This window comes from Cyanistes caeruleus, chromosome 22 (assembly GCF_971803275.1).
Source record: "Cyanistes caeruleus chromosome 22, bCyaCae1.hap1.1, whole genome shotgun sequence".
Taxonomy (NCBI): Eukaryota; Metazoa; Chordata; class Aves; order Passeriformes; family Paridae; genus Cyanistes; species Cyanistes caeruleus.
This window is the reverse complement of record NC_141722.1, coordinates 6,101,802-6,121,608: the sequence shown is the minus strand read 5'-3', so window position 1 is coordinate 6,121,608 and position 19,807 is coordinate 6,101,802. Positions and strand designations below refer to the sequence as shown.

The 19,807-nt window shown below is 45.3% G+C and overlaps 1 protein-coding gene and 1 long non-coding RNA gene across 6 annotated transcripts in view; one reads left to right on the top strand and one right to left on the bottom strand.

Moving 5' to 3' along the window:
* Window positions 1-6,441: 6,441 nt before the first annotated feature.
* Window positions 6,442-18,234, bottom strand: LOC147649558 (uncharacterized). 2 transcript variants are annotated; one of them, XR_015278645.1, is made up of 3 exons: window positions 18,149-18,234; window positions 11,846-12,630; window positions 6,442-9,210 (listed from the first exon to the last, which is right to left on the bottom strand). It is a non-coding gene; the product is annotated as an uncharacterized LOC147649558 (long non-coding RNA). The 2 variants fall into 2 exon arrangements; XR_015278644.1 differs by lacking the exon at window positions 6,442-9,210 and having other exon boundaries at window positions 10,002-12,630.
* The window catches only part of MIB2 (MIB E3 ubiquitin protein ligase 2), a 39,080-nt gene continuing 37,316 nt past the window's right edge, over window positions 18,044-19,807 (top strand). Inside the window, exon 1 of one of the 4 annotated variants that reach the window (XM_023940488.2) lies at window positions 18,044-18,538. The gene's annotated coding sequence lies outside the window, so the exon portion shown is untranslated. The remainder of the gene's footprint in view (window positions 18,539-19,807) is intronic. The other 3 variants (XM_086860056.1, XM_023940486.2, XM_023940487.2) reach the window with 3 other exon arrangements.

Sequence of the window (19,807 nt, the reverse complement as noted above, 5' to 3'; positions counted from 1 at the left end):
ACCAATATTTACGTGATTCAGAGGATCCTTCCTTGTGCAAATTCCCACAACATCCCACATTTCTAAAGGTCTGCACGAGTATTTTTAGGAAGACACAGAGGGGGAGAGACCTCTGAGCTCTCAAGCGAATTGACCATAGGTAACAGCTCCCTTCAAACCCAACTCAAAATGCTTTGTGCCTCAGTGATTATCTGATCATCTCCTGTTGCTCCCTCTAATCCAGTGGGTGATCTCATGTGATGACAGTTTTAAAATAATAATCTGAACAAAACAAGCAATTCCCATGGGAAAGCTCAGGGTGTATGTACTTGTAAAGAAAATGCCACTTTCTATCCTGTAGAACAAACCGTGAGTATTAACCATCTGTTCAAGTAGTGCAGTGCTGGAAAGCTCCAGCCTTTTAATCAGAGCTTTGGATTCCATAGCAAGCATTTAATTGGCTGTGGGAGTGTTTTCAGCCAGGTTATGTAAATGCTGTCAAGAAACCAAGTGGCTGAAAAGAACAAATGGAAGGAATATGCTGGGAGGAGGCAGAATGGAGGCTGGATTGTTTAGGGGTTGCAGTTTTATAAACCTACAGATAAATGGGCAACATCCACAACCCTTTCACACTGGACGCTCACCCTAAAGGCTTTATGGAATTTGGATCTGACTTGTAGGGAAACCTGCTCTGGGAATCCAGAGCACAAATGTGGGAAGAAATAGGCTGAGCAGGGGAGGAGTTTGAGGCAGGAGTCCAGAGGATGAGTAATGACAGGCATGAATGTTTGAAAGAGTTCTGAAGTGGACACCTTGATGTACATGAGCATGATTTAGAGCATGAGAGGAACCAGCACTCCTGGAGGTGCCTGCCCTTCCCCACACAGAAATTCCTAATTAATTTCCTCCAGGTGCAAAAATACCATAAAATTTAACCATTCCTGGGGACAGATCTCATCTCGGTGTCTCCAAGGTTAAGGGCTGGAAGAGCTGAAGCATTCCTGTCTTCCCATTACAAGAAGTGACAGCTTCTAATTAGAATTCATTAAAGGCAGCCCCAGGGAACTGATGGGACCATTTCTCAGGATATGTTGTTGAAATTATTTTTCATCTCACGACACGCTGGCTCAGTGCTCTGAGTTCTCTTCCCTAAGCCGACGGATGTCCTTTGAGTCATCTGTGCTGTTCCTAAAACTGAGGATTTGAGATCCCAGAACCCTTAGCAAACTCTGGGCATGGTCATGATACAAGGAGAATGGTGGAGAAAAATGAGGCATAAACATTGGGTTTTTTGAGTTACAAGGTAAAACCCATCATCTAGATGACCTTTCCATAGAAACAGGAGCGCAAGGAGATCCACAGCTACTGAGTGTCTGGATATTTTGGCAGTTATTTATTCCTTTATTCCTTAAAAAAATAATCTTTACTCCAAGAATTTACAGTGCAAAAACTTCTACCATGTGAACTATTCCATCTTAGATCCTCTGGAAAAAAAAAACCATATTTCCCTTTTATTTCACCTCATCTTTTACAGTTTAGACTGGGAATCTTCCTTGCTTTGAGTCCTGGACCAGTCTGTGATTTGGGTTCGTTTTTAATCAAAAAGCAATAAAAATTGGTTTCAGAGGGGTGAAACCGAACAATGAGCAAGGAGCATACTCTGCTTAGAAAATGCATCACAGTACACTCAGAGCCTGTGACCCAATTGCCTGTTCACTTTTACTGCCTTTTCAAGGTTCAGGCATTTTTATTAGAGCCAAGGAACATTCCATCTTCCAAAGGTAATAAAAATGCAGTGTGCCAGAAAACAACAGCGAACAATAGTGAAGGGATTTTTGGTTTGTTGAGGTGCTGCTGAATTTGCTGCTTCTGCCTCTCTCAGGGTTCCAGCAACACCCCCCTTATAGGACAGACACCATGTATTCCCAAATTCCTCCTTGGCTTCATGCCTGCAGGGCTCTGAGGGGAGCCCTTTAATTAAGGATTGTGAGCCTCTGCTCACAAACTGAAGGACCTGGGAGTTCCACCTCTGGGCTCTGCTCAGCCCTGAAGCATCAGGCAGCCAAATCTGTGTTGGCTGGAGCTCTTCTTTGATTGCATCCTTCAGTCTCAGTATCAGGGCAAAAGCAGAGATGCAAGGAGGAGCCTTTGCACGTGGATAAGATGGATTAAGTCTCAGCTGCCCATTCCAAAGGAAAGCGAGTAGAAAAAGTTGTTTGAACTCCTGCTCAGGGGAGAAAAGCTTGGCAGGACTGATTGCAGCCATGGATGTGAGCCCTCCTCACCTTCAGAGTGAAGGATTTTTTTCTCTAGGATTTCAGTTTCCTCCTATTCCACACAAGCTCTGTTCTGGCTGGAGAAATACAGAATTTCTCCACAGAAAGGCAGAGAACACTGGCACCAGCACAAAAATTTTTCTCCCTACATGACTACTGAGCTTTACAAAGTCCAGTAACGCAGCAAGGCATATTCTACAGACTGCAGGACATTGCTCCCTAGAATCATCTTGCAATAATGCATTTCAGAAAGTCTGCCTCTGCCCCAGCATCCTGGATCATCTGGGAGTTCCTCACACCACCACCAGACAGCATTCAGGAGGTGCAGACATTCTCCTGGCTGTGGGTGAAGTGCAATTTGTCACCATGTTGCTGTGGGGGGAATTTCTGGGGAAAATAAATGAGAGGAATGACGGGTTTGTCTTTACAAACAAGCTGTGGGTCTGCTGATAAGATGCAGCTATCAGTGAGAGACAACAGAAACAATGGGATGGATTCCACTAAAAGATCAAAGAGGCACTGAAAGAGCACCATGAATTCCACAAAAGTTAAGAATTAAGAAGGGATTATGCATTGGGAGGAGGTATCCAGGTATCAGGCGTTCCGGGAAGCCTGTGCCTCTCAAGTACCTCAGCCTATGGGGAAAGAGAGAAGGGACAAGTGGTCGGGAATTAGGATAAAAAGGAGGCTGCGCCCTCCAAAAATTTGAGAGACCCCAGGAGAATGCCCCATGGCCTCTCCCTTTATTCGAATAAAGAAAAAGGACTCCTCTGTCTCCTTTTTGGACATAAACCTCTGGTGTTTGTGGATTAATTTTCCTGACATATTTTTGGGGGCTTGGTCCGGGATATTTCCACCGTCCGGGGCAGCGGGCAGCGAGCGGAGCTGAAGGCGCGCCTCACCCAGTTTCGGTGATCAGCTCCTCTTGGTGGCGGCCGGCAGCGGGCGATCGATTGGGTTCCCGAGACTGTCCAGGAGACAGACAAGAGGCGGACCAGGGGGGTCAGTGAAGAGTCCACAGGAAAGGACCACTGAAAATCTCACCGGTGAGTAAAATGGGATCTTTGGAGAGCAAGCCTGGGAGGGCACCCAGGGAGGGTAGCACAGGCTAAACAGAGCACCCATGGAGGGTTGCAAGGGTACAGCCGGGAAGGGTCTCGGCAAAAGGGATGATGATCCCACAATACCCCCGGAGAGTCCCTTAGGGAGAATGCTGAGATCTTGGGACAGATTATGCATTCACACAGAGGTAACTATGGAGATGATGGTAAAATATAGTTATTATGTATGGCCAGAGTATAAGATGCCAAATGGACTTGTATGGCCACCTTAGAAAACAGAATTCATTTGTGTTGAGTTCTGTGAAGGTATCTAGAGGAGAATCTGTTATAAATGCAACGGCAAAATATGATTAATATAGACAGCGATTGATTATAAAACAATTTCAATCACAAACGGGAGAAAAAAACCACAATAAAATAGATCAGCGCAGCACTGGGTGGACCGGGGTCTATACCCAGAGGTACAGATTTACCCAAATCCACACGGAGGGTAGACCGTCCAGGGTTTTTATAGGGATTTTGTGTTCTGGGGCTAAACTCCGAGCAGTCACTGTTCCACAAAGAGTCTAGATGGTTGGTTGAATGGATTTCCTGGAACCTTCAAACTGAATCAATAGATGACTGGGCAGAGTCTTTTCGTATGTGAAAAGTTCTGATTGCCTCTTGATTGTATCTTTGGTTGAGCTCTCAGGGAGAAGTGTCCAGGTCCGGTGTAGAGCTGATGGGCATTTCGGCTGAGCTCCTCTCATTGTTCAGTTTGATTGCTTTTTCGGTCCTGACTGATAGGGTGTGGTATCCTGATTCGGTGTGGAGCCGTTGGGCATCTCGGCCAGGCTCCTCTCATTGTCTAGCCTGATGGCCCTTGTTCTGCTCTTCCTCTCAGGCTGATAAGCGTCGCCTAGGATCGTTATCACCTGAATAAGTAGTTACTGCTGGGTTTGGGGAGGAATCTTTAGTGCACACTATATTTTTATGTGTTTTATACTGTTACAAATACAGTTATATACTTATTCCCTCCTTCATGAATTTTTTCCAAAGTTACATTTACCACAAATTGAAAAAAAATTGATTAAAAGGGAATGTAGATTGATATGGTTTAAACAAACAACAAAAGAAATCTATGTGTTAAGAAAATGTAGACCATATAAAATATAGCGTGGCCTAAAGATTCCTCCCCAGACCCAGCAGTAACTACCCATTCAGTCGATAATGACCCTAGGCGACGCTTATCAGCCTGAGAGAAAGAGCAGGACACGGGCAATCAGGCTAGACAATGAGAGGAGCCTGGCTGAGATGCCCATCGGCTCCACATCGAACCTGGATACTCCACCCTGCAAGCCCCGACCGAAGATACAATCTGGCGAAACAATGAGAGGAGCCTGGCCGAGATGCCCATCGGCTCCACACCGGACCTGGACACTTCACCCTGAGAGCCCAACCGAAGATACAAACAGGAAGCACTCAGAACTTTTCACATGCGAAAGGACTCTGCCCAGTCTATTGATTCAGTCTGACGGTTCCAGGAAATCCATTCAACCAACCATCTAGACTCTTTGTTGAACAGTGACTGCTCAGAGTTTGGCCTCAGGACACAAAATCCCTATAAAAACCCTGGACGGTCTACCCTCCGTGTGGATTTGGGTAAATCTGTACCTCTGGGTATAGACCCCTGTCCACCCAGCGCTGCGCTGATTTTTTTTATTGTGTTTTTTTTCTCTCGTTTGTGATTGAAATTGTTTTATAATAAATTGCTGCTTATATTAACCCAATTTTGCCATTGAATTTATAACAGGGGGCAATAAGGGGAGTCAAGAAAGAGTCTTTGGCAGCAGGAGGTAAATGGATTGTGTTAGTGTGCTGGAACAGAATTGGTTAATGGAGAATGTAGAGAGATATGGTTGAAGCAGAGACCAGGAGTGAAGGTGCAGGACCAGGAGCACGGGCTGGGGGCCTGTGAGGCTGCTGGGACTCAGCACTGGGCAGTGCCTGACCCCACCAGCCCCGGGCAGGGGCAGCAGCAGCTGCCGGCCCTTTGAGGCTGCAGGATGCCCTGGCCGCCTGTGGTGCTGCCGGCCGTGCCCGCCGGGAGCACTGGAGCGGGGAGGAGCTGTTTGGACAATGTGGCAGGACAGGGACTGGCTCTGGTATTCAGTGTGTGGTAAATAGAGTGAGCACAAGGAGGAAAGGCGAAGGTGATAGCCTTTTTCAGGCCAGAGAAAGAAAAACCGCAAAGTCCAAGGGGTCCCCCGGGACAGAGGGGACGGGATCGGCCACAAGGAAGTGACAGAAGATTTCTCTCCCCAGCAGGGGAGACCCAACCCAAACAGCGGTTGAGAAAAGATCAGTGTGCTGTCTGCAGGGCATAGGACACTGAAAACGGCAATGTCTGCAAAAAAAAACCACAAAGCCAAAACCAGCTGGATTGTCGAGAAAGTACAGAAGATAAGAGAAATAAATTGTTAGAGTCAAAAGCTCTCATTATATCCACCAACCTAGAGCCGTTGTCAACTTTTAAAGTAGGTCTGGATCGAGGAGAGGTGTGTGTCTTAGTAAAAACAAAGACCTCTCGATTCACCTTAATTTTTATCCCCGAGGGGGAAAATTGTCTAAAGAATTTTTTAATCGTTCAAAGGAGTTGTGAGAATTGTAGTTTCTTCTGTGTGCTCAGAAGTTTGAACACATCTTTCTCTGAAAGAATTGTAAAAATTGTAGCAAATTAATTTAGAGATTTAATTAATTTGTCTACATGAAGTTTTGTGCAGAATGGCTCCAGTTTGGAGGAGACTACACCCCTCTGCTTTTTGTATGTTTTGTTGTAAAAAGCCAGAATTGGCAAGTTTCAGTTATGAAGCCAATGCTGCAAGTCATACCTTGTGGGGAACACTCCCACCAGTCTGTGGTTTGTTGTAGCCTTAAAGCAAATTCTGTAACTGCAACCTTGTAAAAATAGGGTCCTATAGAAGGCCTGAGTATTTGTATATGCACTTCCTCTGTGGAAGTTATGGGAAAACTTTAAAGGAAAGTATTTTGTTTCTTTCCTTAATAAAAGTTTTAAATGTTAAAAGTTATAAAATGTTATAAATATTAGAGTTTCCTTAATGGAAGTGTTTTAAATGCAAAGGCAATTTTAGGTTAAATAAAAAAGAGAAATTTATTATAAAACAATTTCAATAAAGAACAAACATTGAGAAAAAAACCACAATAAAATGGGCAGCGCAGCGCTGGGTGGACAGGGTCTATACCAAAGGTATAGGTGTTCCCAAATCCACCATCGAGGGTTGTCAGGTCTGGGTTTTTATAGGGATTTTGTGTCCTGAGGCTAAATTCCAAGCAGGCACCATTCACCAAAGGTCCTTGATTGTTGGGTGAATGGATTTCCTGGCATTGGAGAATAGAGTTAATAGATGTCCGGGCAGAGTCTCCTCATATGTAAAGAGATTCTTGATTTTATTTTGGTTTGGGCCATCAGGATGGAGTGGTTGGATCCGGGTTGGAGCCGATGAATATCTCGGCTGGGCTTTGCCCTTTGTCCAGTCTGATTGCTTTCTCAACAGTGGTCTGCCAGGTGGGGTGTTCAAGTCCGGCGATGGGTATCTCCTCCGAGCTCGTTCCTTTGTCAGCCTGATTGCTTCCCCAGCAGTGGTCTGCCAGGTGGGGTGTTCAGGTCCAGCGATGGGTATCTCCTCCGAGCTCGTTCCTTTGTCAGCCTGATGGCCCGTGTCCTGCTCATTCTTTTCGGTTGATGGGCGCCGGCTAGGATCTTTATCTGGGTGTCGGCTAGCATTGTTATGTCCTGAATGGGAATTCGCGACTAGATCTGGGGAAGGACTTTTTGGCCACACTGTATTTTCTATTTTATGTTATTATTATAGCTACAAATATATTTATTTAGACCTTTACAAATTTTTATTCATAAGTTTATCTATTACAGAAGCTAATTTGTTAGTCACCTCCCTATGCCTAAGATGGACTTGATGCAAAAATTGAGATAGAGAGTGGTTAGTTACTAAAAGAATAAATAAATTAGTCTTGTTTATTTGAACAAGAAAATTTAGAATTTAAAAGCAGGGAAAGTTTTAACCCAGCCTCCTGTTTGAACGGCCCTGAAGAGGGGAGCCAAGGCAAATTCCATTATTGTATTCAAGTAATAGATCTGCAGTCTAGGGCAAGGAGTGATCTGCGAGACTTTCCATGGCCTGAGGGGGAAAACTTGTTTATTGATGGGTCTTCAAAAGTGATAGAAGGAAAACGCAGAGCTGTATGCTCTTGTGAGTGTGAATTACACCGAGACAAGACAGTAGATGTTTTTACTGATTCTAAATATGTATACAAAGTGATACATGCATTTGAGAAACTGTAAGAAGAAAGAGGTTTATTAACCTGCAGGGGAAAGATGTTGGCTCATGGGAGCTTAATCTCCTGCCTATTGGAGGTGGTGAATTTACAAAAAAAAAGGTAACAACAATACACATCAAGGGACACCAGGCAGGGTGCTCAAAACAGGCAAAGAAAAGCAGACTAGTTAATAAAGAAGCGAAAAGCTGCATTGTTGCCGGAAGTTTCTAAGATATTTCCCCTGCTCCCAGTGGCTGCCCCCGTGCCAGAGAAGCTGTCTTTTCCAGCAGAAGAACTTGAGATAGTTAAAAAGAGTGGGGCAGAAGAAAGAGGAGGTAATTAGTTTACAAGAGATGGTGAGCAGTGGATGCCAAAAGCTTCAGCCTCACAACTGCTAAAACAGCTCCACGAAGGGAGTCATTGGGGCTCCCGAGGGATAGCAGAAGCCTTCCTCAAAATGTATGCTGCTGTGGGTCTTTTTGTTCTGGCAAAACGAGCTGTTGATGGTTGTTTGATTTGTGCTAAGACAAATAACAAAGTTACAAAGAAACTGGCAAGGGGAGGGAGGCCTTGGGCTGTACGTCCCTTCCAGAGGTGCCAAGTGGATTTTACTGAGATGCCCCGGGTGGGGAGATTTAAATATCTTTTGGTAATAGTATGTTAATTAACAGGGTGGCCAGAAGCCTTCCCAGCTGTTTCAGCAATTACAGGGTCAGTTATTAAAGTATTTTTAGAACAAATAATCCCAAGATATGGGATGGTGGAAGCGATAGACTCAGATAGAGGAACTCATTTTACTGGAAAAGTTCTTAAAGGAGCAATGACTGCTTTAGGGATACAATAGAACCTCCACACTCCCTGGCATCCCCAAAGCTCAGGCCGGGTTGAAAGGATGAATGGAGAAATAAAAAAACATCTTCTGAAGCTGGTGATAGAAACGAAAATGCCATGGCTGCGGCTCTTACCACTGGCTCTAGCAAGAATAAGGGCCAGACCCAGGGAAGATATTCAACTGTCTCCTTTTGAATTGATGTTTGGAATTCCTTATCCTTGTAATTCTCAGCCTGGGGTGGGGGTAGAGATAAGTGATGTATATCTAAAACAGTATGTGGCTCGGATACTGTCTCTTGTGAAATCTCTTCGACAGGAAGCTCAGCTGACACAGACCCTGCCTTTGGACTTTGCTGTGCATAATATCCAACCAGGAGACTGGGTCCTAGTTAAAGAGTGGAAAGAAGCACCCCTGCTGGCTAAGTGGCGTGGACCTTTCCAGGTGTTGCTAACCACAGAAACAGCCGTCAAGACAGCTGAACGCAGGTGGACACATCACACTCGAGTCAAAGTCTCTAAAGATCCAGAGATTTGGACATCTCAGCTGGAGGAGAAGGATGGGAAGCCGCGACTGACACTCCGCAGGAGTGGACTGGAGCAGTAGCTGGTGCGTCGACATCGGGGGAAGCCCTGAGTGCCCACCCACAGACTGCCTTCTGAAATAGTCTTGTCAGGAAAATTAATCCACGAACACTAGAGGTTTATGTCCAAAAAGGAGACAGAGGAGTCTTTTTTCTTTATTCGAATAAAGGGAGAGGCCATGGGGCATTCCCCTGGGGTCTCTCAAATTTTTGGAGGGCGCAGCCTCCTTTTTATCCTAATTCCCGGCCACTTGTCCCTTCTCCCTTTCCCCATAGGCTGAGGTACTTGAGAGGTACAGGCTTCCCGGAACGCCTGATACCTAGGGTACCTTCCCTCCCCCACCCCCAATGCATAATCCCTTCTTAACTTTTATGGAATTCATAGTGTTCTTTCAGTGCCTCTTTGATCTTCTACTGGAATCCATCCCATTGTTTCTGTCGTCTCTCACTGATAGCTACGTCTTATCAACTGACCCACAGCTTGTTTGTAAAGACAAACTCATCATTCCTCTCAGTCTGCATGGGCATCCCTACTCTCAGATCTCCAGCCACTGGGAGCCAATCCATGCTGTCATTACTTTCTTTATGCTAAGCTGTTTCTGTGCTTTCACTTGCCACAGGCGGTGTAGAAGACAATGTAAATTTGAAAATTAGAAATTAGACTATAACACTATTAGAATGTTTCTCTTAATAATTTTACCTTTATATTTTCAGTTAAGTTGGAGTCTAAGGTGGGAAAATAATTTTTTTACTTTAGGAGAACAAGTAGCAAAGACCTTTATCCTTAGAAACTGTTGGGTCTGTGGAGGGCCAGGGGGATTTGAAAGCTGGCCATGGGTGGCCATCCCAGTCGAGCCTAAATGGTGGGTTAGCACCCTGGGTGAAGTCTATAATGGAACAGGATTTTGGGACAAAGAAGGAAGTCCATGGCAGCTTCATTCTTCTGAAAGAGGCATTTATTGCTTAAACAGAACAGGAAGCACATATGTGGGAAAGAGCGTTTGTGACTAGACTTTAGGTTTAGATTGTTGGACCCCCAACTGCCCTCCTTATGACTGTTCCAGATATCGAGGCAGATGGAATCAAACGCATGTTAAGCTCACTAATGGTAGCTGGGTAAGGTGTTCCTTCCATAATTACCAAAAAGATTTGGGGGCTGTAAAGCAGTGGAGAAAGATAGGTTTTTTGACCCTTTATTTTTAAGCTGCCCCCGGGATAATTCCACAAGTCAGACACATGTTGTCCGAGACTATCAGTGGAAAAGGCAACACCGGAATGGAACTCGAACCCTTTTTAACAGGTTCTGATCCAGATCTAATAAAACAGATCTGGGACGTGATTGCAAGTGGAAACGTCATGTAAGAGCTTAGAAATGTAAATATTGTGATTCTTATGGCGAGGCAACTATTGTTGGTGGACCACTAAGCCCTGAAAGCAAGCTGTATTTTGACCCACCAGTTGATAATAAAAATTAGAAAGGTCCCTTTGCTAATGAGACCTGGGCTCTAAAGGGGCATTACTGGATTTGTGGCCAAAATGCTTACTGCAGGCTACCCCCAAACTGGTCAGGAATATGTTATGTGGGGTATATTAGACCATTGTTCTTTCTGCTACCACAAGTTCAAGGAAATCAGTTAAGAATAAAAGTATATGATGATCTAATTAGAGAGAAGCGGTCCATTGATACATCCCTGGTTAGAAAGAGCACCCAAAAGTGGAGGAAAAAAAAAAAAATGAATGGCCACCTGAACGAATCATGCAACACTATGGACCAGATACGTGGAACCCAAATGAATTAATATCAAGTGCCAGAGAACCCATTTATAATCTAAATCGGATAATTAAGTTGCAAGCTACAACTCTTGACCTTCTTGCTGACCAGTCTACTCAGATGAGAAATGCAGTATTTCAACATCGAATAGTATTAGACTATTTATTAGCAGAAGAAGGGGGGGTGTGTGGAAAATTGAATGACTCAAACTGCTGTTTGCAAATAGATGACAATGGAAAAGTGGTAAAACAAATAACAAAAGGAATAAGAAAGTTAGCCCATGTACCAGTCCAAACATGGAAAGGATGGGAACGGGACATGTTTTCATGGTTACCTGGTGGTAAACAAATGCTTTTTTTCCTCTTATGTGTTGTAGCAACTCTAATCTTTTTACCATGCATGATCCCTTGCTTAATACAACTCATTCAACATGTAATCAAAGGAATGCAGGTAGTAGCCACGCCTACTGATCCAGAGATAGCTACAAAAGGGCAGAAAGTAATGCCACTGCAAATAATTGCAAAGCCAAAAAAGACCCAAGAACAAGAAATTAGGCCAATGATAACTAAAGTTTGTAAAGACAATTATTAACAAAAATTAAAAGAGGAAGGATTGAGAGGAATGATGGGTTTGTCTTTACAAACAAGCTGTGGGTCTGCTGATAAGATGCAGCTATCAGCGAGAGACAACAGAAAGAATGGGATGGATTCCACTAAAAGATCAAAGAGGCACTGAAAGAGTATCATGAATTCCACAAAAGTTAAGAATTAAGAAGGGATTATGCGTGTGGTGGGGGGAAGGTACCCCAGGTATCAGGCGTTCCGGGAAGCCTGTACCTCTCAAGTACCTCAGCCTATGGGGAAAGAGAGAAGGGACAAGCGGCCGGGAATTAGGATAAAAAGGAGGCTGCGCCCTCCAAAAATTTGAGAGATCCCAGGGGAATGCCCCATGGCCTCTCCCTTTATTCGAATAAAGTAAAAGGACTCCTCTGTCTCCTTTTTGGACATAAACTTCTGGTGTTCGTGGATTAATTTTCCTGACATAAAGAATTTTTTAATTCTTGTTAATCAGGCTGGAGCCTGAGCAGGCAGTGCAGGTGATGGTGGGACGAAAGGCAGCAGCAGCGTGGAGCTGACACAAACACTCAGCAGCAAATCTGTTCTGGGCCCTCCTCCGGGATGTTCTGCTGCACCCAGTGGCACCTCAGGATGACAGAGATGAGAATTCCTCATGATCTCACTCAGGTGTTTTTCCAGGGGAAGCTTCATGCCTGCACATGCATTCTTTAAGATCAGCCAGCCTCATCACTTGTACACAGGGCTGCTTTGTCTGACTTCATGCTCTGCAGATATCCATGACACATCAAGCTGGAAAGATCATTTATGAGCAACTCAAGCTGGCATTTCTACACATGAGGTGTCAGCCAGGGAGGTTTCAGTCTGGTTTTTAATACTCCAATAAGCCAAGAGTTTAAGTCATTTCTGCTTTGTCACTGTGTGCTAACTGTAGCCGTCAGACATTGCTTAATCATTGTTGGTTTTAAATAGAATAGACTTCCCTGAACTATGCATTTGGGTTCTGAAAATCCCATTCAGCATTTTTCCTGCACATGGATAATGGGAACACAGTCCAAAGGGTTTTGCAAGAGAGATGTGGAGTCTGAGGTTCACATCTGTTTTCAGAAACAATGAGACGATCTGGGACTATCTGGGAATCTTCCTTAAGGTGGATTCAGCAGCCTCCTTCCAGAGATCCATCTCCAGCTGGCAGGAGTGGATGTCTTTAGTAGCAAGATTCTGATAAGGAGAACAATACAAAGCCATAAAAATGGAAATCAGCTCCTGTTCTGTTAAATTAACCTGTCAAAAATTCTCTGTGGCCAACAATCAAGCTGACAATAAGCTAATTACAGAAAGATCTCTAAACACAAAAAGTATTAGATTGACTGAGAAGTTGTTACCTGCCTGTATTTTCCTGTCTGAGCAGCCCAGAAGTCTTGAGGCACATTGTTGATTTGTCTTCCTGTGCAATCCCAGGGGCTGTTGTTGGGAGATAAAATCTGCAGGAGTTCCTGCGACTCTCCCAGATCCCATGGCTGGAGGCACAGCAGCCAATTCGGCTGCACAAAAACACTCCTTCCAGCCAGCAATGCCTGCAAAGTCAACCTCAAGGACCTCCAACTCTGTTTCTTACATAATACTCAATAACAAATCTTGTGGAAAGTCCTCCCAGCCCTCCTTTTATCATTTAGACAAGAAAAAAAACCTTTTAGGGCAAAGTAATTCAAGCTCCTCTTCTGCAGATGATGCAGTGATGGGTAGTGCAGGCTTAGACCTACAGTGCATTTAAACACCCTGAGGAGCACACACACACAGGACAATTATGCTGAAATTCCAGCTTTTTCTCTCTGAAACTTTGCCAATTGCTCCCCTCTTCTCCTGCTCCTTCTTTATTTGCCATTGGCACGTCCTCCCTGCCTTCAGCTCGGCACAAAGGGACATGGCAGCATCTCACACTCCTCTCTGCAGTTTGCTCCCACCAGATTCTCTGTCCTGGTGTGTGGATAGAAAAGAGGGAACCTTGTGAGGGAATGCTGGTGAATCCCCTTCCCTGGGCACCACAGGAGTGGAGAATGGGGAATGAGCAGCCTTGCAATGTCTCCTTCCTCAGCATTCCTGCAGCAAAGATGGGATGTCCCTGCTGGTGACTTGTCGCTCCGATTGGGAACGGCTTTAAAGAACGACAATGGACTCTCAAGGGAGTCACAATACGAGAATTCTCTAGTTTATTGTTTCAGCTCTGTCTTATAGACAGATACATGGAAAAGTACAGAAAGGAAACTCTTATTGGTTAACAAAGTACTACATCACCATCATTGGTCAGGGGCACTTTGCCCCCCCTGACTCTCTCCTGCAAGGAGAAACAAGAAGCTGCAAAACAACACCTGCAAGGCTGTTTAGTATCTCTGAGAATTGTTTTAATTCTTTCTCATGAATTTCTCAGGCTAGCTTTCAGTCAGGCCTGAGAGCTATGTGGCCTGTAATAACTACAGGCACTCTGGTTCAGATTTAGCATCCATAGTGACTCTCCCAGGGCCTGAGATAGCACCAGGTTTTCATGAATTGAGTTTTCAGCAGAAACCAGCGATTGTAAAAATCACCAAACCTGGCCTTGCAAGGGGTTTATCAAGGACTGAAAGGGTGGGGTTGTTGTGTGCAGATTCACTTTTAAAAATTAACTCTGATTTAAGGCAGGACCTGACAAGAATTAGAGCATGAACACTATTCATAAAATCCTTGTGTGTGGTTGCTGTGTGCAGTTTCACTTTTAAAAATTAACTCTGATTTAGGACAGGCCCTGACAAGAATTACAGCATGAGCACCATTCATAAAATCCTTGTGTGTGCACCACAGACAGGGAGGCACAAGTACCCAGTTCCCCAGGAACAAAGCCAAATATTCATTTACAGCCACACAGCCCTCGACTCAGGTACATGAGCGAGTTGCTTAAATAACTGTAGCAGCAGAGGGGAAAAAAAATTTAAAATGGAGGATTGGTTTCCTTGTGTACTCTGTGGCTGGGCCCAGGTTCAGGGCTGGTGTGATCCCACTGATTTCAGGATCACTTTGGGATTTTGAAGGCTCTGTCAATGCAGTAGGATGCTGCTCTGCTCCCAGGCTTTCCCACCCATTAGCATTCCAGGCTGGTAGAAAATCATCCCACTGCACAGTGCTGAGAATTTTAAAATAATAAAGAAGCGAAGATGCCTGCTGTCACTACCACCAGCTAATTATAGAACCATGGACAGGCTTCCCTTGCCTGTTTGAATTGGACAGAATTCCGTATGCTGTGCTCCTCCAGTGCAACAAATAAACCATATTAGAGAGGGAAGGCTGAGAAGACATTTCTGATTTTGAAATCCTTTAACCCCACAGTCAGAAACACATGAAATAACTTAATGGGAATTTGGTTTTTTTTTTCTTTTTTTTTTTTTCATATGTGCTTCTGTGGAAGTGGGCAGAGTGCTGGCACAGAACTTGATATTTAGCAATTTATTGCAAGTTTCTTTTCTCTATTAGACTCCTCCACAAAATCTTAGGCTTTGGGCACAGCCATCCCAGAATTCAGCCAGTTTTCCACCTGGCATTGCTGGGACAGCCAGCAAAGGCCAGAAGACTGATGCAGTTTTCCTGATTTTTCAGTGATGCTGAGCATTGGAGGAATCCTGCCTTAGATATTGTGTGGAGCCACAGGGGGAAGAACCCCTCAAAGAGCAGAACTGCTGGCACAGGTGATTATCCCACATAGGGTCAGTCACCTACCAGGTCCTCCTACCCTTAATTATTCTTTTTGCTACATTTTCCAGTTGTTTTCAGTGCTAAAAACTGCTGGGAGGGAATAAAGAGGAATCCCCTTTGGGCTTAAATTCTATTAAGCTGTGGTTCCATTTGCTTCAGAGGAGAGAGACCTAAATGTGGAACTGAATTTCCTCAAAGTTAATTCCCAAAGCTGGAGAGATGTAGGTCACTTTGCTTTGTTCTGAGACTGAGCTGAGCTATAAATATCATTGATTTTTCCCTGAAAAGTGGGAGCATACTCATCTTTGCTGCTTTATCCAGGTTATTGCCTCCAAAGGTAACATCAGTGGCTCCTGCTGCCACTTCCCGGCTCTGCTTTTAAGGAGAGGATCCTCCAAACTATTTTTTTTCCCTGTATTAAACATGCAAAACACTAAGGGGATTATTTTTCTCTATATGTCCTGAAAACACATTTTGGGAAGCCTGTTTTTCCCTCAGTCACCAATATATTTTTATCCCTCCAATATATTTTTATCCCATGAAATGTTCACCTTCAAAGATCATCACAAAGGGATCAAGTTTTCCATGTGCCATGTCTGGAAGGTGCAAAATATTAAGGAGATTTCTTTTGGAGGAAAAAAGGCAGCTTCACAGGGATAAATCCACATAGCCTGGCTGACTATGGAGAGGCTTCCATGGCTGACAGAAGGTGCTGAAGGAATAGTCCACGAATATTTCTGTGGAACAGCGACATCCAGTGGGCAAAGAACGATTCCTGCTAAAATCCTTGGAAAATTGGGATAGGGCCATAGAAGAGCGGAGGTTTCTCCCAAGTATTCAGTGCTGTGCAACTCCAGCCCGTTGCAGTAAATGTTGCAATGTGTTGCCCTGAAAACTAAGTTTTTCAATCTTGTTGACATAGTTTCTAAAAACTTTCCCAGGACAGTGACTGTAAACACAGATATGTATACATTCTTTCTGATACACATCTTTTGATGGACATCTCTCACGGCCAGGGCAGTTGGAAAGGTGTTAACATGACTATCCAATCCCTGGCTGTGGTCAGAAACTTATAAATACTGAGAAAAGAAAATAAAGCTCTTTTTCTTTCACCACACCTCAAGCTACGTCTGTGTGACTCATTTCGTGTCCAGCAGCAATAGAAATGCCCAGATTTTCCTTAACGTCCAAGTGGAGTTTTCATTACTGCATTTTGACCCATTGCTCTTTGGGCTGATGATGCCTAAGAAGGTAACTTTGCAAACAGTCAATTTTATTTTTAATTTTATTTTTCAAAGAGAGTAGCTTGATTTTTATTTTAAACTATTTAATTTAATTTTCAGTTTTGTTTTTGAAGAGAGATTAGTTTGAATTTTAATTTTTAAAATAAGTTTTAAAGTATTTCATTTTTATTTTTACTTTTCAAAGAGAAATTAGCTTGAAAAAAACCCCAGCCTGACGTAACTGAGAGCCTGGATGTGCAAGCTCCTGTTTAGAACAAGCACTGGCAAAAGTAAGGCCTAAATTATCTCGGTATTTATTGAGTGAGGCCAAAACTCTATGAACAGACCTTGTAGGACAATCGGTGTTGGTTGCACTCACCTGCAGTGATAAAAATTTATTTTTATATTTCCATTAACATAAATCTGCCTGGCAAAAATCAAGCTGAGAGAGGGAACACCACAGCATGTTCAGACCCACTGAACACATATTTCCTAGCACTCACTTTTCACCTTCTGGCCAAAGGCTGACATGAAATATAGTTGTGTCAGGACCAAGGCAGATCAATTCCCTCATTCCATGCTCACATTTCCCCATATTTTGTGTGTTTAGCTGGCCTGGCCAACATCATTTTTACGCAACACAGAGGACAAGGGACACTGAGTCCTCCTGTTTGGTTTTATCAAGTGGCAGTGACAAGCTTGTTTTTGGACAGGTCCTATGTACCCTGTAGCCATAAAACTCAAGGTAACAGCTGCTGTGGCCTGACACTGCCTGAGAAATTTGCTCTCTTCAGTCTCCACAAGCCCGAGGTGAGGCTGCTGCCTGATGTCCTTCTACCCTCTGCTTGAGTTCCAGGGCTCTGGTGGTGCTCCTGATAGGCTGGGATGGCACAAGGCATGTTTTTTGTGACCTTGCTGCCATATCCCTACTGTGATATGCAAGACATTAATGCTGGCAAGGTATTACTTCACTTAACCAGAGTTTTCAAGGTGTCTCTCTGAGCTCACCAGGGGCAGTCAGCAGAGTTTGTGTGTCCTGCACCTGACAGGAGAGAGTCACATGAACACTATCATCACTATTATCATCACAGACATAATCCAAACTCCTAAACTGCCTCTGAAGGAAATATAAAAGTAGTAGTCCCATGCTTTAAGGTTCAAGGCCAGGCTGGATGGAGCAACCTGGCCTAGTGGAAGATGTCCCTGTCCATGATAGAGGGCTGGAGCTGGGTGATCCCCTCCAACACAACTCATTCCATGATTCAGGCGTTCAGGTACACATGTGGTGGCACTTCAGCCATCCGTGATCTCCTTCCAGGCAGAAGGCTGGGGCAGGCAGTGGGAGGAGGATTTCAAAGCCCGCCTGCTGAACAAAGACATGAATTCCCTTAATGGAATCACAAAACAGTTTGGGTTGGAAGGGGACCTTGAAGATCATCTCGTTCCACCCCTTGCCATAGGCAGGGACACCTTCCCCTATCCCAGCTTGCTGCAAGCCCTGGCAACGAACATTTCCAGGGATGGGTGATCTACACCTTCCCTGAGCGACCTCTCCCAGTGCCTCACCCCCTTCACAGTGCAGAACTTCCCCCTAATACCCAATCTAAACCCAGTCTTTTAACATCTGATGGCGCTAAACCAAGGACTTGTCGGACTGAGTGACGCCAAAAACCCCAAACACTCAACCATTTACGCACGAGCACCCCTCCCGCATCTCTCCCCATCCCCTCCCGAGGGCTGCGCGGCCGCTCCGCCCGGGCAAACCAAACACTGTCCCGAACCTTTCCCCTCACCTCCGAGCCAGGACGGCTCTGGGTCTCGTCGTGGGCTGCCCTTGGGCTCTCGGGAGTTGTAGTCGGAGCGCCCGGAGCAGAACTACGGCTCCCGGCTACCCGCGGGAGCGCAGGCGGGGCGGCCCCGAGGCCGAGCTGCGGATGCTGCAGCAGCGCTGCGAGGACACGGCTCAGCTCCGGGGACACGGCCCGGCTTCGGGGCGGGGGTTTGCCACAGCCACCGCGGGAGCCACCGGGATAAGGGCGGATCGCAGCCCCGGCGCCCAGCCGAGCCCCTCACCCGCGTTCTCCGCCCGCCCGGGCGCGGCTGTGGGGATGGAGGAAGGACGGCGGCGAGCGCAGCGCTGGGGTTGTGACTCTGGGGATCCTCGGCTCAGCCTTAGCGCTGAGGTACGTGCCTGTCTTTCCCCGGGTCTTTCCCCTCAGAATTGGGCAGCTGGAAGCGGCCGGGGAGGTTCTGGCCCTTTTACCGGGGTGATTCTGGCCCCTTTATCAGAGTGGTTTTGGCCACTTTAGCCGGGGTGGTTCCGTCGCCTTAAGGCGGGATTGAGGCCGCTTTAGCCCGGGTGTTTCTGGCATCTTTAGCCGGGATTGAGGCCTCACCCGCCCGCTGCTGCTGCTCCAGGTCCCTTGGTGTTTTCCTGGCTGCCCTGGAGGGTATGAGCACCCGTCCTGCTCCCCAACAAGTACTGCAGGTAAGGCCTGGCTGGCTGAGGTGGGGGCCGTGATTCCTGCCGGGAATTTCATTGTCCATGGAGTGTGTGGAGAAGGAAGCTTGGAGCTGAGGACACATGTGGCTTTTTCTGTCCTGTGTTTCTGTATTTCCAGTCTGCCTGAATGGAGGCAGAAAGGGCCAGACTAAACCCAGACTAAACCCAGACTAAACCCAGACTAAACCCAGAGAAGCTGGTGCAGCTGCACTGGAGGCACTGAAGGTGTTTGTTCTCATTTCACTGCCCATGCTCAGCTGTAGAATTACTTTCTGAATGTCACAAATTCTGATTTCTACCTCACTGAGAAACAAGTGAGCCCTGACTCACCTTCATGGAGGTCATTTAAGCTTGGCTTTACTGCTGAACCTTCTCTCTTTTTGGCTAAGGGCCTCATGACATGCTCTGCACTTCTCTGTTGCTATAGGAGGAGTGTATTTGGTTCAAATGAGATACCATTTTTATTTCTTCTCTGTCACTCTATTGTGAACAGTGAGAAGAACGACACAGACTCTCTTGTGAGTTGAACAGGAGGGTTCCTCTAAAGTTTATTACCTCAGATCTTCTTTTATAGACCGATATGTACAGAAAAGTAAAACTCTTATTGGTTAGTAAACTAACATGTTGTAGTCTAGGGTATAGCGGAGCAGAAGAATTCAGGGTGTAACAGGAAGTTAGCAGACCCCCCTCTCTGTTAGGATAGTAAGACCTTCTGCAATTAGCCAATAGCACCTAACGATGATGAAAGCAGATGGGAGTAACACAATGACCCTAGGTTATAAAATGTTAAATTCTCCTGCAATAAACACCATTTTCGCCATCCATCACATTGATGTCTTGTGGGTGAATGGTCTGTGTGGCTGAGGAGAGCCACTGTGCTGGCTCTGGCCAGGGTATCTGCCTTGCTTGAAAACCGACACTAACACATCACCATCATTGGTCAGTGGGG